We start from the raw sequence: 12,976 nt of genomic DNA, 5'->3' as shown, positions 1-12,976 counted from the left end.
GTGGAAGAACGCCCTCCCTGTTGAAATTCTTCCTGCATCAACAATTCGGAGTTCTGCAGGAGCACTGCAAGCACAATGTCTTTCTGCAAATCTTCCCTATGTATCAAGTTTATCATCGGTTTCAAGATAATATAAATCTTACAGATTTTTGTGAATTGTATATTTGTTAGTGTTCACATGCCCCTTTGAATGAAAGTGGTTTACACATAATTTGTAAATGAATAACATTTGGACAGGGATGCAGACCCCAATTGGAAAGTGAACATGCCCCCCCCCCCGATCCAATCTCATTCTCATTTTGGCCTTGTCAACGGATTCCTCCACTTTCTGGAAAATTCCTTTTCCCGTAAACATCATCAAGGCATCTTCCCCGCTCTTTCTCCTTCCTTTTAACCTCAGTTTTATCCAGTCTTCTGTGGCGTGATCTTGGAAAACGCGTGGAGACAAGTCCTGCAGTGCAGGCGGCGCCGTGGCACGCTTGGCCTGTCATCTCCCGTCCGCTTGATGGGTTCGAACGGGAAGCCGGATTGACAGGCACGTCGTTCAGGTGAGGCCGACGCTTGTCACTCATTAGCACGGCACGGTGTTGAAAGTTCACCGGAGCGGACGCCCTCTTCTTGGGCGCTGAAAGCATGCGGGGAGGTAAAAGAAGCGGAAACTCTTGGTGCACCTCTGCTGATCTTTTGAAGAATTTTAAGATCTGAACAGGGAGGCTTGTCAAGCCCTGGAAGCACCATTTGTTCTCCGGGTTAGAACGAGCTCAAATAACGTATCCGGAATCTTGGCGATCGATGTGATAATACGATCAATGCAACGGTAACTAGCGGGGATTGGAATCCGAGAGGTGGGACTTGCTGTCGAGTCGGACTTAAGTCACACTGACAAATATTTAGTGACAAATTTATTCACACTGATTGACGTTATCGTAATTCCACCTGAGCGCCATTAACGATGAAAAGACAGTGATGATATACAGATGGGGATATATGGATTCGCACGTCCCGTCTTACCCGTGGTTCCATTTGTTGTAAGCCGCCTAGAGTGGACGAAATGACTAGATAGGCGGGGTATAAATACAAACAATAAATAAAAATAAATAAATTTAAGTGTCTCTGGGAAGGACTGGAAAAGTTTGGTGTTTCAGGTAGCGGGGGCTCTTATCATCATTTTTATCCCAAAATTTGTCCATGCAAATGAGGCTGTTGAGACTTGAGTCACAGATCTTGGTGCAAAGTCAGACATAAATCACACCAGGGACTTGACTCGAACTCAACTCAGTTCTTTATTTTTCAATGACTTGACTTGCGACTCGGAACTCACCCACCCGCTCTTTTTCTCTGGAGATTTTTTTTTTTTTAAATAGTGACTCAAACTCGGTACCAAAGACTCAGACTCGGGACTTGGACCTATCGACTTGACAGTGTAGGGCCTCCTACTCAGTCCTGTTCTTGGTCAATCCAGCCTGGTAATTACTGACACGGGTCAGCAGCCTCAGCTCTTTGATTTAATGTCCGACTCTTTGTCTGTCCTATTTGTTATTACTGACACTGATCGGCAGCTGTAACTCTTCAAATTTACTACAATTTCTTAATCTGACCAGTTTGGTATTACTGACATGGACTGGCAGCAGTAGCTTTCCCAACATTTGTCTGCTATTTTTGATATATCTAGTCTAGTATTACTGACATGAGTCGGCAGCTGCTCAGATTTCCAGACTAGACTTCTGAAGACTTCCAGCCATTGCCAAGACATAACAAGGATATAATTTGAATCCAGAGCAGCTACCAGCTTTCCCCAACATATTAACTAAGAGCCTAGTCCTCATGAGTCAGGATTTCAGGGTGATTGAAACAGGAAGGGGAGAGTGGCTTTCTGTACATGCTCAAGTGTACTCCTGAGACAGCCATGCTAGCACACCAAGAAGGTGAAAAATCCTCATGTTCTCTTTAAACCCAGCTCAAGTTTATATCTCTACCCTCAGCGCTAGCTAAGAAGCTTGTGAACAAGATCCGATTGTTTGCTTTTAGAATTTACCAATAATTAAAACTCACAATAATTAATTGTACTTACCCTCTGTTTGTCTTTTCTTTCTTGTGCTTTTTTTTTGAAAGAAAAATTTAAAAATATTCTGTCTTCTGCAAACAATCCGTGCCCCGAGGTTCCTGGTTCTTTTTTCATTTTTGTTTCTCATTTTTTAAAAACAGAATAATCCCATTTCTTCCTCTTCTAGAAAAATCAACAAACGGTTGGTTTTTAATTACTAATTAACGATACCGCGCATCGGCTTGCATGAATGCGTATGAGTTCATTGTTCTGAGCCATTTCGGCGCAGCTCTGGCCTCCCCTCAAAATTATTATTTCCATCCTAGAGGGAGGCAGAGTCAAGGTTTTTCTTTATGTTTTGTGAGGTACTTTCCAACTTACTGCTTTCTTGTGAATTAATTCCTTCGGAAAAGTCCTCCCTCTCCTCAGCAGCCCCGATTCAGAAGCTCAAGAGTCATCGCTTCCTTAATGGAATCAGTCCATCTCATGTTCAGCCTTCCTCTTTCCCTACTGCTTTTCCACTTTTCCTGACCTTACTGTCTTCTCCAGCGCTTCCTGTTTTTCTCATGCTGTCTCTAAAATACGACAGTTTCATGTTAGCTGCCTTAGCTACTTGCGAGCAATTGGATTTGATTTGCTGTATGGCTATATGCCCCCCTTCATGGATTGCTGCCTTGTCATGGTGAAGGGGCTTGAGTAACTCAGAGAAGCTATGGGCTATGCCGTGCAGGGACACCCAAGACGGACAGGACATAGTGGAGAGTTCCAACTAAACGCAATCCACCTGGAGTAGAAATTGGCAATGCCACTCCAGTATCTTTGCCAAGAATGCCCCATGATCAGAAACAAAAGGCCAAAAGATATGACGCTGGAAGATGGGACCCTCAAGTCGGAAGGCGTCCAACATGCTACTGAGGAAGAGCGGAGAACAAGTACAAGTAGCTTCACAGCTAATGAAGTGGCTTGGCCAAAGCTGAAAGGATGCTCAGCTGTGGACGTGCCTGGAAGTGAAAGGAAAGTCCAATGCTGCAAAGAAAAATACTGCATAGGAACCTGAAATGTAAGATTTATGAACCTTGGGAAGCTGGAGGTGGTCAACCAGGAGATGGCAAGAATAAACATTGACATCCTGGGCATCAGTGAACTAAAGTGGACAGGAATGGGCAAATTCAATTCAGATGATTATCATACCTACTATTGTGGGCAAGAATCCCACAGAAGGAATGGAGTAGCCCTCGTAGTCAACAAAAGAGTAGGAAAAGTTGTAATGGGATATAATCTCAAAAATGATAGAATGATGTCAATACGAATCCAAGGCAGACCTTTCAACATCACAGTAATCCAATTTTATGCACCAACCACCAATGCTGAGGAGACTGAAATTGTCCAATTTTATGAAGAATTACAACACCTTCTAGAACTGACACCAAAGAAAGATGTTCTTCTCATTCTAGGGGATTGGAATGCTAAAATCGGGAGTCAAGAGATATAAGGAACAACAGGAAAGTTTGGCCTGGGAGTTCAAAACAAAGCAGGGCAACGGCTAATAGAGTTTTGTCACGAGAACAAGCTGGTCATCACAAACACTCTTTTCCAACAACACAAGAGGTGACTCTATACATGGAAATCACCAGATAGGCAATACCGAAATCAGATAGATTATATTCTCAGCAGCCAAAGATGGAGAAGCTCAATACAGTCAGCAAAAACTAGACCTGGAGCTGATTGTGGCTCTGATCATCAGCTTCTCATAGCAAAATTCAAGCTTAAACTGAAGAGAGTAAGAAAAACCACTGGGCTACTCAGGTATAATCTAAACCAAATCCCTTATGAATACACAGTGGAAGTGAAGAACAGATTTAAGGAACTCGATTTGGTGGACAGAGTGCCTGAAGAACTTTGGATAGAGGCTCATAACATTGTCCAGGAGGCAGCAACAAAAACCATCTCAAAGAAAAGGAAATGCAAGAAAGCAAAGTGGCTGTCGAACGAGGCCTTAGAAATAGCAGAGAGGAGAAGAGAAACCAAATGCAAGGGAGATAGGGAAAGTTACAGAAAATTGAATGCAGACTTCCAAAGAATAGCAAGGAGAGACAAGAGGGCCTTCTTAAATGAACAATGCAAAGAAATAGAGGAAAATAATAGAAAAGGAAAAACCAGAGATCTGTTCAGGAAAATTGGAGATATTAGAGGAACATTTTGTGCAAAGATGGGCATGATAAAGGACAAAAATGGGAGGAACCTAACAGAAGCAGAAGACATCAAGAAGAGGTGGCAAGAATACACAGAGGAATTACACCAGAAAGATCTGGATATCCCGGACAACCCAGATAATGTGGTTGCAGACCTTGAGCCAGACATCCTGGAGAGTGAAGTCAAGTGGGCCTTAGAAAGCATGGCTAACAACAAGGCCAGTGGAGGTGATGGCATTCCAGTTGAACTATTTCAAATCTTAAAAGATGATGCTGTTAAGGTGCTACATTCAATTTGCCAGCAAGTTTGGAAAACCCAACAGTGGCCAGAGGACTGGAAAAGATCAGTCTACATCCCAATCCCAAAGAAGGGCAGGGCCAAAGAATGCTCCAACTACCGTACAATTGCACTCATTTCCCACGCTAGCAAGGTTATGCTCAAAATCCTACAAGGTAGGCTTCAGCAGTATGTGGACCGAGAACTCCCAGAAGTACAAACTGGAATTTGAAGGGGCAGAGGAACTAGGGACCAAATTGCTAACATGTGCTGGCTTATAGAGAAAGCCAGAGAGTTCCAGAAAAACATCTACTTCTGCTTCATAGCCTACGCAAAAGCCTTTGACTGTGTGGACCACAGCCAACTATGGCAAGTCCTTAAAGAAATGGGAGTGCCTGACCACCTTATCTATCACGTGAGAAACCTATACATGGGACAGGAAGCAACAGTTAGAACTGGATATGGAACAACTGTTAATAACAGCATAATAAGGGATACCATTAGTTACTTCCTCCGTTACAGGATTGGTATGTGACCTGACTTCTTGCTTCGGAGTCTTTGACAGCACAAATCAACAGATGGTTGCGTTGCATCATTTTTTGGTTAAACTGCTAAAAGGTAGTGACTCATTTCTTTTGAATAGTGAAAAGTGAAGCACAGCTTTTAAAGGATTAACTGAAATGGTAACTTGTTTCTTTTGGAAGTTTGGAACTATTAACTTCTTTTGTATGTGTTTGGCACCCTAAAAATGAATTGCTATATTTTAATGTGAACCTTTGTGGGTAAAATCCAGTTCCTCAGACATGAGAGAGAGAGATAACATGGCAAATATATATATGGCATCAAAATACAGATATTGTGGTTGGTTGGTAAGAAACTCAATGGGTATTTAAGAGGTATTTATATATCCTCTTGGTTATACAGATCGGTTCCACTGGAACTTGTACTATAAAATGTGGCTCTGACATATAAATAAATAAATAAATAAATAAATAAATAAATAAATAAATAAATAAATAAATAAATAAATAAATAAATAAAATAGCAATGGTGGAAATAATATGTTAATTATACTAAGAACACCGGCTTTTACAGTAGTTCATGATATTTCCTGTATAGGAGGTTTTCTAAGGAGCTGCAAAGCTGAGTAAGTCACCCCAGGCAATGGATGACCACAGGAACAACACAGTAATAAATTAAGACTCTCTGATAACTGAAATGCTAACTCATTACATTTCGGAACTTGGAACTCTAGTAATTACATTTTGAAATGTAATTCTGACATTTTAAGGCTACGCAGGATGGCATAAATCCGTATTATGGAGGCATTCTTGTGTTTGGTCCAAGACTTAGCAGCAGCTTGTGGGAGTTAGAGCAGTCTGTTTTTCCCCCTTTCCTGCCTGCTTTGATTTTCCCATTTAGCTTTTTCTCTCTCTTGCTCTCTTTATTTTGTCTCCACCCTCGGTCATCCTGTAAATCAGAGGAAAGCTAGGTTGCCAGTGGTCCGCGAAACCCAGCATCCTTCTCTCTGACATTCAGGCCGTTACAAAGGACCCTTGTAGGGGCCGGCGCGGCAGCGGCTGTTAAATAATGCATCTTGTTTGTTATTGCGGTGGCATTTAAGTGCCAGCCGAGACAGGACACACCACCCTCGGCCCCTGGTGCCATGCATTCTTTATAAAGCCGGTGATGTAAGGTAGGCTGTTTTCTCTCCCCCAAACTCAGTACCAGCTCCGGGTGCGAAAGCCACCCTCCCCAATGTCTCTCTGAAGATCTTTGGTCTCAAACCGTTCACTGATCAGGGACAGAACTTTGGAACAGGCCTGGCTTTTCTTTCCTCTCTCTGTGTCTATTTTTCCTTCTTTTTCCTATGTTGCTTAAGCTTTGACTTCCTATAGCCCACAAGCCGGGGTCCAGTAGCCAATTTGGAAAGCCCAAAGTCTCCACAGCAATCCCTCTGAAAAAGTGAGAGTCCAAATGTGTACAGGAGGCTGGATGGGTGCATTGTGTCCCTGAAGGAGCAAGTCTTTTGCAAAGGTAATGGCTCTCAATGCCCCCTTTTTGCATCACAGTAGGGCCAAGAATGCCAAAAATACCCTATTCCTGGGAAAATCAATTTTTCTCCCAGTTTCACACCCAAACTAAGAAGGAATAGGGAAGGTCGGGGAAGGGTGGATGATGATGGTGTCATCATCCCAGTTGAAATTCCACTTTCTCCCCAGGTTAGATAGCTAAATAATCATCTTAGAACTGAAGAGTTGGAACAGACCTTGTGGGATCATCCAGGCCAGCCCCTGTCAAGGCTGCACTGTGGGGGAATTCGAACTCCCAACCATTGGCTCCAGAGCCGGAGGCCTCCTCCATCAAGCTATCCAGCAGTATCCAAATAGAGTAAAAAGCATTATTTTCCATTTATTCTGAACATGCAGAAATCGTAGGAATTTTGAAAAATCCTTCTTGAAATTGAAACAAAATTCTTCTCAATCTTTTCCTGGAACTAATGCCTCACAAGGAAGACAATTGTGGGTCATGAGTTTTGGGGTTTGTTTGTTTGTTTGTAGGCACCAAGGGTTAGATTTGAAAAGTACCATAACATGGAGACAACGTTGCATGTTTTCAAGGCTGTAGCAAGGAATGTTTGAAAATACTAACTTTTTCTGGTGGCTTGGTTCACTTTTCTCCTTCTTTCAAAGTCCTTTTGATTTGGAAGAAGAGTGAATTTTGGGGGAAATTGTAGGGGGAAACCCCTCTTCTGTCCTTTTCTGAAATGAAGGTGTATTTGTTCCAGAGGTGCCGTTTGCAGAATTCGGCTTTTCACAGTGCAGAAAAAAGGAACATGAAAGAGAGATGTCCGATTTTCTAGTTTACTGGGGAGGCTGATCAATAATAACATCTTTTCTCATCTGCCCTGAGATAAATCTCTGACCCTCTGCAGCTGGGGAAAGCATTATTATTACTGTTACTCTGACAAGACAGGTAACCTATTGCCTCAAGGATTATCCACACATTACATTTCTGGCACCAGCCAACCTGAGAAAAAGACGCGGAAATAGTCTTTGGGTCCCCCTAGTGGCTGATTCTGATATTACGCCTTGAAAATATTTCCAAAAATTCTACACGGAAGGATGTTTCCCTGGCCGTTTAAGACTGATAACAGAGCAGGGGAAAACCCAGACAATTCCTCTCCAAAATGCCCTTAAAATAACCTTTGAAAGATACTAGATGTTACTCAAGTAGCTTAGCTATTGCTCACTGCACCTAAAAATTAACTTTGCGCCTGCTATGTACATTGAATACACTTTTTAAAAAAACTTTCAACCCATTCCCGATATTTTCTTTCCTGCAGGCCTTGCCTGACTTTACACCACTCTAGTTCAGTTTTCTTCCTCTCCCGCTCGCTTCCTCTCTTTAAACCACCGTGTCTGAATCGTTTTTCACAAATAAAGACAGGCCTCTGGTTATTTTCCTGGCGGAAGGCTTTGCCACTGTCAGATCTGACGGAGACGCTGACCTCGATGAATAATGCATGCCGGCTAATTACGAAGAAGAGACGGGAACTTTGCCAGCGAGGATGGGAAATTCACGGGAAGGAAGTAAAAAAGGCACAGAGCTCCTCGGAGAAGCAGGTTGCTGAGGTGATGCACCACCTGGAGGGGCCGGCGTGGTCCCGCGTGCCACGGGGGTGATGGAGGTGCGTGTTTGGCTCTGCAGGAGGTTTGTGATGGAGGAACCGGTTGCTGTCTTCTCCTCGAAGGTCTTGCAAGAGATTGTAGATGAGGCAGCCTTGGCTAGGAGAGCTCAGGGGTTGAAGTCTCGGGCTGCCGAGCCAGAGGTTCGGAGTTCGGTTCCCCCACCGTGTCTCTCCAGAGAGAAGCCCCAGCCTGGGTGGCCCTGAAGAAGATGACTCTCCCTGGAAAATCATCATAAGTCAGGTTTGCCTTGATGGTGCATGATTATTGAAGGACCGAAGCCAAGGGCAGGCATGCTTCCCATCAGAGAAGTCAAAAAAGAGGTTGTGCTAATGGTGAGATTTTGCAGTTGCTCCAGAGGTCGTGTCCTGCGCAGCTTTCCTCGTTCCAGATTGGTCCAGGAAGGACGTCCATTTGGGGTGGGACACACCATTGCGCCTTGTCAGAGTCGGCGGATGGGCAGTAGCTGATGCTGCTTTTATGGCCCGCAGAATTGTCTCCGGGTGGCACCGTGGGCGGTGGAGCACATGGCACCATTCCTAGCCTGGCTAAGAGCCCATACAGCCTCTGTTGTGCAAACTGGGGTGCAAAGGGTTGCACGTCTACTTGTGCAGGAGCTCTCTTCAGGGTGCAAGCCACTGCACATGCTCTGAACGGATGCACGAGCAACAGCCGAAGCAGCTTTGATAGGAAGAGCAGTTGTGTGAGAGGTCACACTGTCCAGCCGAAGCCTAAATCGCTAACTGCCTCAACCTGCCCTGAGCCTCTTTGTGTAAATGCTGAGTTGAAGCCGGGCAGCTAGGTTTGTTTCTGGAGCAGAAGGAAGGACCCTGACAAACCCAGCTGGACTCTGGGGCGCACCTTGAATCTGACGGAACCCCCCTCGTAGTGGCGTCTGGAAAGCAAACTCTAGAGGTGCCCAGTCCAGTCGCAAAACTCCCTCTCCAACATGGGCCAAGTTGACTTCCCTTCGTCGGTTCAACGGTGTCTCCGCATTTCCTACGAATCAGTGCAGAAACAACGGTCCAGATCTGGGGCACGAGCTAAACCAATGCCCCAAACTGGCTCAGGGACCCACTCTGATGTCCCCAAGTGATCTCCAAACCAAATCAGGGTGGGATCTATTTACACTCCCCCCCCCCCCCCAAATTGCTTAAAATGTAAATTCTTGCTGGTCCTCTTACAGATCAGCCCAACAGCTTCCTGGAGGACGTCGACAACATCTCCTGGCCTGTTCCTTAAGGCTCTTCTAATTAAGCCGACTGTTGATTTGACCTCTTGTGGTGAACTTAGGGGACCAAGAGTGTGCTGAAACGGCTCATTAGCTCCCCAGACCCAGCTTACGAATCTGGGGCTGTGTTTGTGAAGCTCGTATAATGATGCACGCAGAAAGCGAAACCTGAACTTTTCCCATTAGCAATAAATACAAGGAACATCTTATATCTTCTTTATATAGATATATATAGTGACAAGGCTGCCAAGATTTTCAATATCCATCACAGAAGCTGGAGGCAAAATGGGGGTGTAACTCATTTAAACCAAAAGGTCTTTCTTATGCAGCTACCTTATGGAAACCTGTTCTCTCCACCTCACCCCCTGCTTTTAAGTTTTGCAGGAAATGACATTCATTTTATTTTAATGCATTTGATGTAGGCGGGCTACAGTCCATGGGCTTACACCGAATAAAACATACTGCGAAGTGGAAGAACACTCAAAACATATGAGTGAGAAGGATCTTGGAATTGTTGTAGATCAAAAGCTGAATATCAGCCAACACAGCGATGTGGCTGCAAAAAAGGCCAATGCAGTTTTTAGCATGCATTAACAGAAGTCTAGTTTCCCACGTCCGATGAGGTGCTAGTTCCCTTTGATTTGGCACTGGGTACACTTCACCTCACCTGAAGTTCAGGCTCCAATACATTGGCCATCTCATGAGAAGAGAAGACTCCCTGGAAAAGACCCTGATGTTGGGAAAGTATGAAGACAAGAGGAGAAGGGGATGACGGAGGACAAGATGGTTGGACAAGGTCACCGAAGCTAGCAGCATGAATCTGACCTAACTCTGGGAGGCAGTGGAAGACAGGAGGGCCTGGCGTGCTCTGGTCCATGGGGTCATGAAGAGTCGGACACGACTTAACGACTAAACAACAACAACACCTCACCTCGAGTATTGTGTCCAGTTCTGGATACCACACTTTAAGAAAGATGCTGACAAACTGGAGCACGTTCAGAGGAGGGCAACAAAAGTGATCAGGGGGGCTGGAAACCAAGCCCTATAAAGAGGAAAGACAGAAAGAACTGGGCAGGTTGAGCCTTGAGAAAAGAAGACTATGGGGAGAGAGGAGAGCCCTTTTCAAAGACTTGAAAGGTAGTCCTAAAGAGGAGGGGCAGGATCTGTTCTCCATCCTCCCAGCATGCAGGGCATGTACTAATGAACTAAAGCGAAGGGAAACCAGATTTATGCTGATTATCAGGAAAAAACTTCTTTACTGTTAGAGCAGTACGATGAGGGGACCTGTGATACGGAGAGGTGGTGAACGCTCCAATGCTGGAGGCCATCAAGGAAAAACTGGACCACTTTCTGTTAGATCTGCTTTGACTTGGATTCCTGCCTTGAGCAGAGGTTTGGACTTGATGGCCTTAAGAGATCCCTTTCCAACTCAATTGTTCTATGGTTCTGGTTTCTGTTCTTTGTGATTTTTGGAGTCTTTCCCTAGCAAGATGTCTTTCTGAGAGTTCCACCGGTATTGCAGAGATTTAACGCTGAAATCCTATTCCTAAATAGATTTCTGATTCTACCAAGAGGATTCAGGCCAGTATGCGCGAAACATCCATAATGTGAAAAGCATAAAATTCAAGTTTTTATTGGTAGATCAAACAAAATCAGTGGGATTTGCCTAGACATTGAATTTGACATTTGATTCCATGGGTGTACTCTGGGCCTCCAGAAAAAAAAACAAACCACAAGTGGTCCTAGATCAAATTAAGCCTGAACTCTCTCTAGAAGCAAAAATGATGAAAATGAGGCTGTCGTACATTGGGACAAACCAGGACTCACTAGAAAAGACAATAAGGCTAGGAAAAGTTGAAGGCAGCAGGAAAAGAGGAAGACCCAATATAAGATGGGCTGACTTCCTAAAGGAACCACGACTTTTGAGTTTGCAAGAGCTAAGGAAGGCTGCTGAAGACAGAACATTGTGGAGATCATTCATTCATAGAGTCGCCAAAAGTTGAAGGTCATTTGACAGGATGTCCAACAGCAGTTGTGATTGGGACTTGCTGTGGGATGTTGCTAAGAAGTTAAAAATACTAAAAACCATTCAGTGAAATAATCTGTTTCACAAGTTTCAAAAACAAATTAAAACAAGTGGAAACATATCACACATACTGGTGTTTAGCCAAGGAAGTTTTTTTTTTTTTTTAAAAAGGTTTAAATGTTTGTAATTGCTTAATGAATTTTTTATTCTTATTGTGTTTTTTAAAGGCATTGTTTATTGTGTTTTCATTTTTACTTGTTTTAACATTGTTAGCCTCCTTGAAGTCCCCTCATTGGGAGAAAGACAAACACATAAATATTGGGGGAAGCCCAAGAAGCAGAGCGCACAGAGTCCATTGGAAATGCTGTGTTAACTGTGGCTGTTGCTTAGCATCGCTGTCGTCGTCATCATCTTAAAACTATAGAGCTGGAAGGGACTCCTAAGGATCATCCAGTCCAGCCCCTGTCAAGGAGGTCCAGTGTGGGATTCGAACTCCCAACCTCTGGTTCCTCAGCTGAGCCTGAGAGGCTTTCCTGAGTAGACCCTCTTGACGGCTGACATGGGTCTGATCAACTCCACCTGTGGGGTTCGTGACTCTGATCGCTTCAAGGCAACGAATCCATCAATCCTCCCCGGTGGGAATCATCATCTTAGAACGTCAGAGCTGGAAGGGATCCCTAAAGAGCATCCAGTCCAACCTGTGTCCAGGAGGCCCAGTGAGGAATTCGAACTCCCCACCTCTGGCTCTACAGCCAGAAACCTCAAATCCTGAGCTCTCCGGCCATTAAGTTGCAAGTAGAGTAGGCCCATCGAATCAGTGGGGATTTAGCAAGTCATCTCCTCCAGCTGCAACTGACTCAGCTGGGCTTTCAGCCATTCAGATTCAAAGCACAGCCATCATGGAGTCCCGACTCCTTACGAGGAAAGACTTGAAATGATCGTTGTCTCCTCTGCGCTGACACATTTGAGGATAAAAATGACAGTTAGATTTCCCGCTACCCGAAACACCCGTTTTCCCTCCAGTCCTTCCCAGAGATGCTTAAAAGACACCACGGGTAAGCCAGGACGTGCGTTTCCGTATCCCCCCATCTGTATGTTATCGCTGTCTTTTCATCATTAATGGCGTTCAGGTGGAATTACGATAACGTCAATCAGTGTGAATCATTTGCCACTAAAGCGCTGTGGTTCATCGGTAGTTGATCTTCTCGTCAGTTCGTCCTCTCAATCTTTTTTTTTCTTTTAAAAAAAGCAAAACATATTATTGTTATTATTAGTGTAGCTTTAGGCAGGAAATTGAAAAATCAGCCTAGATTTGTGGAAAGGCTCTATTCTAATAAAGTTTAATTTATGAAAGGAAGAGAGGGAGGGAATGAGAAAGGAGATTACATGCTATCTGCTCATCTAGAATAAGAACTTTTTAATGTGCTTTAAATTATTTTTGGGGGGGGGGAGAAAAGGGAAGAGGATGGAAAGGTATGTGTTTGAAATAAGAGGCGGGGGGGGGACATCTACTTGAAG

This window comes from Pogona vitticeps, chromosome 7 (genome assembly GCF_051106095.1).
Source record: "Pogona vitticeps strain Pit_001003342236 chromosome 7, PviZW2.1, whole genome shotgun sequence".
In the NCBI taxonomy this organism is placed as follows: Eukaryota; Metazoa; Chordata; class Lepidosauria; order Squamata; family Agamidae; genus Pogona; species Pogona vitticeps.
The sequence above is the reverse complement of the archived record's forward strand: the minus strand, read 5'-3'. Positions refer to the sequence as shown.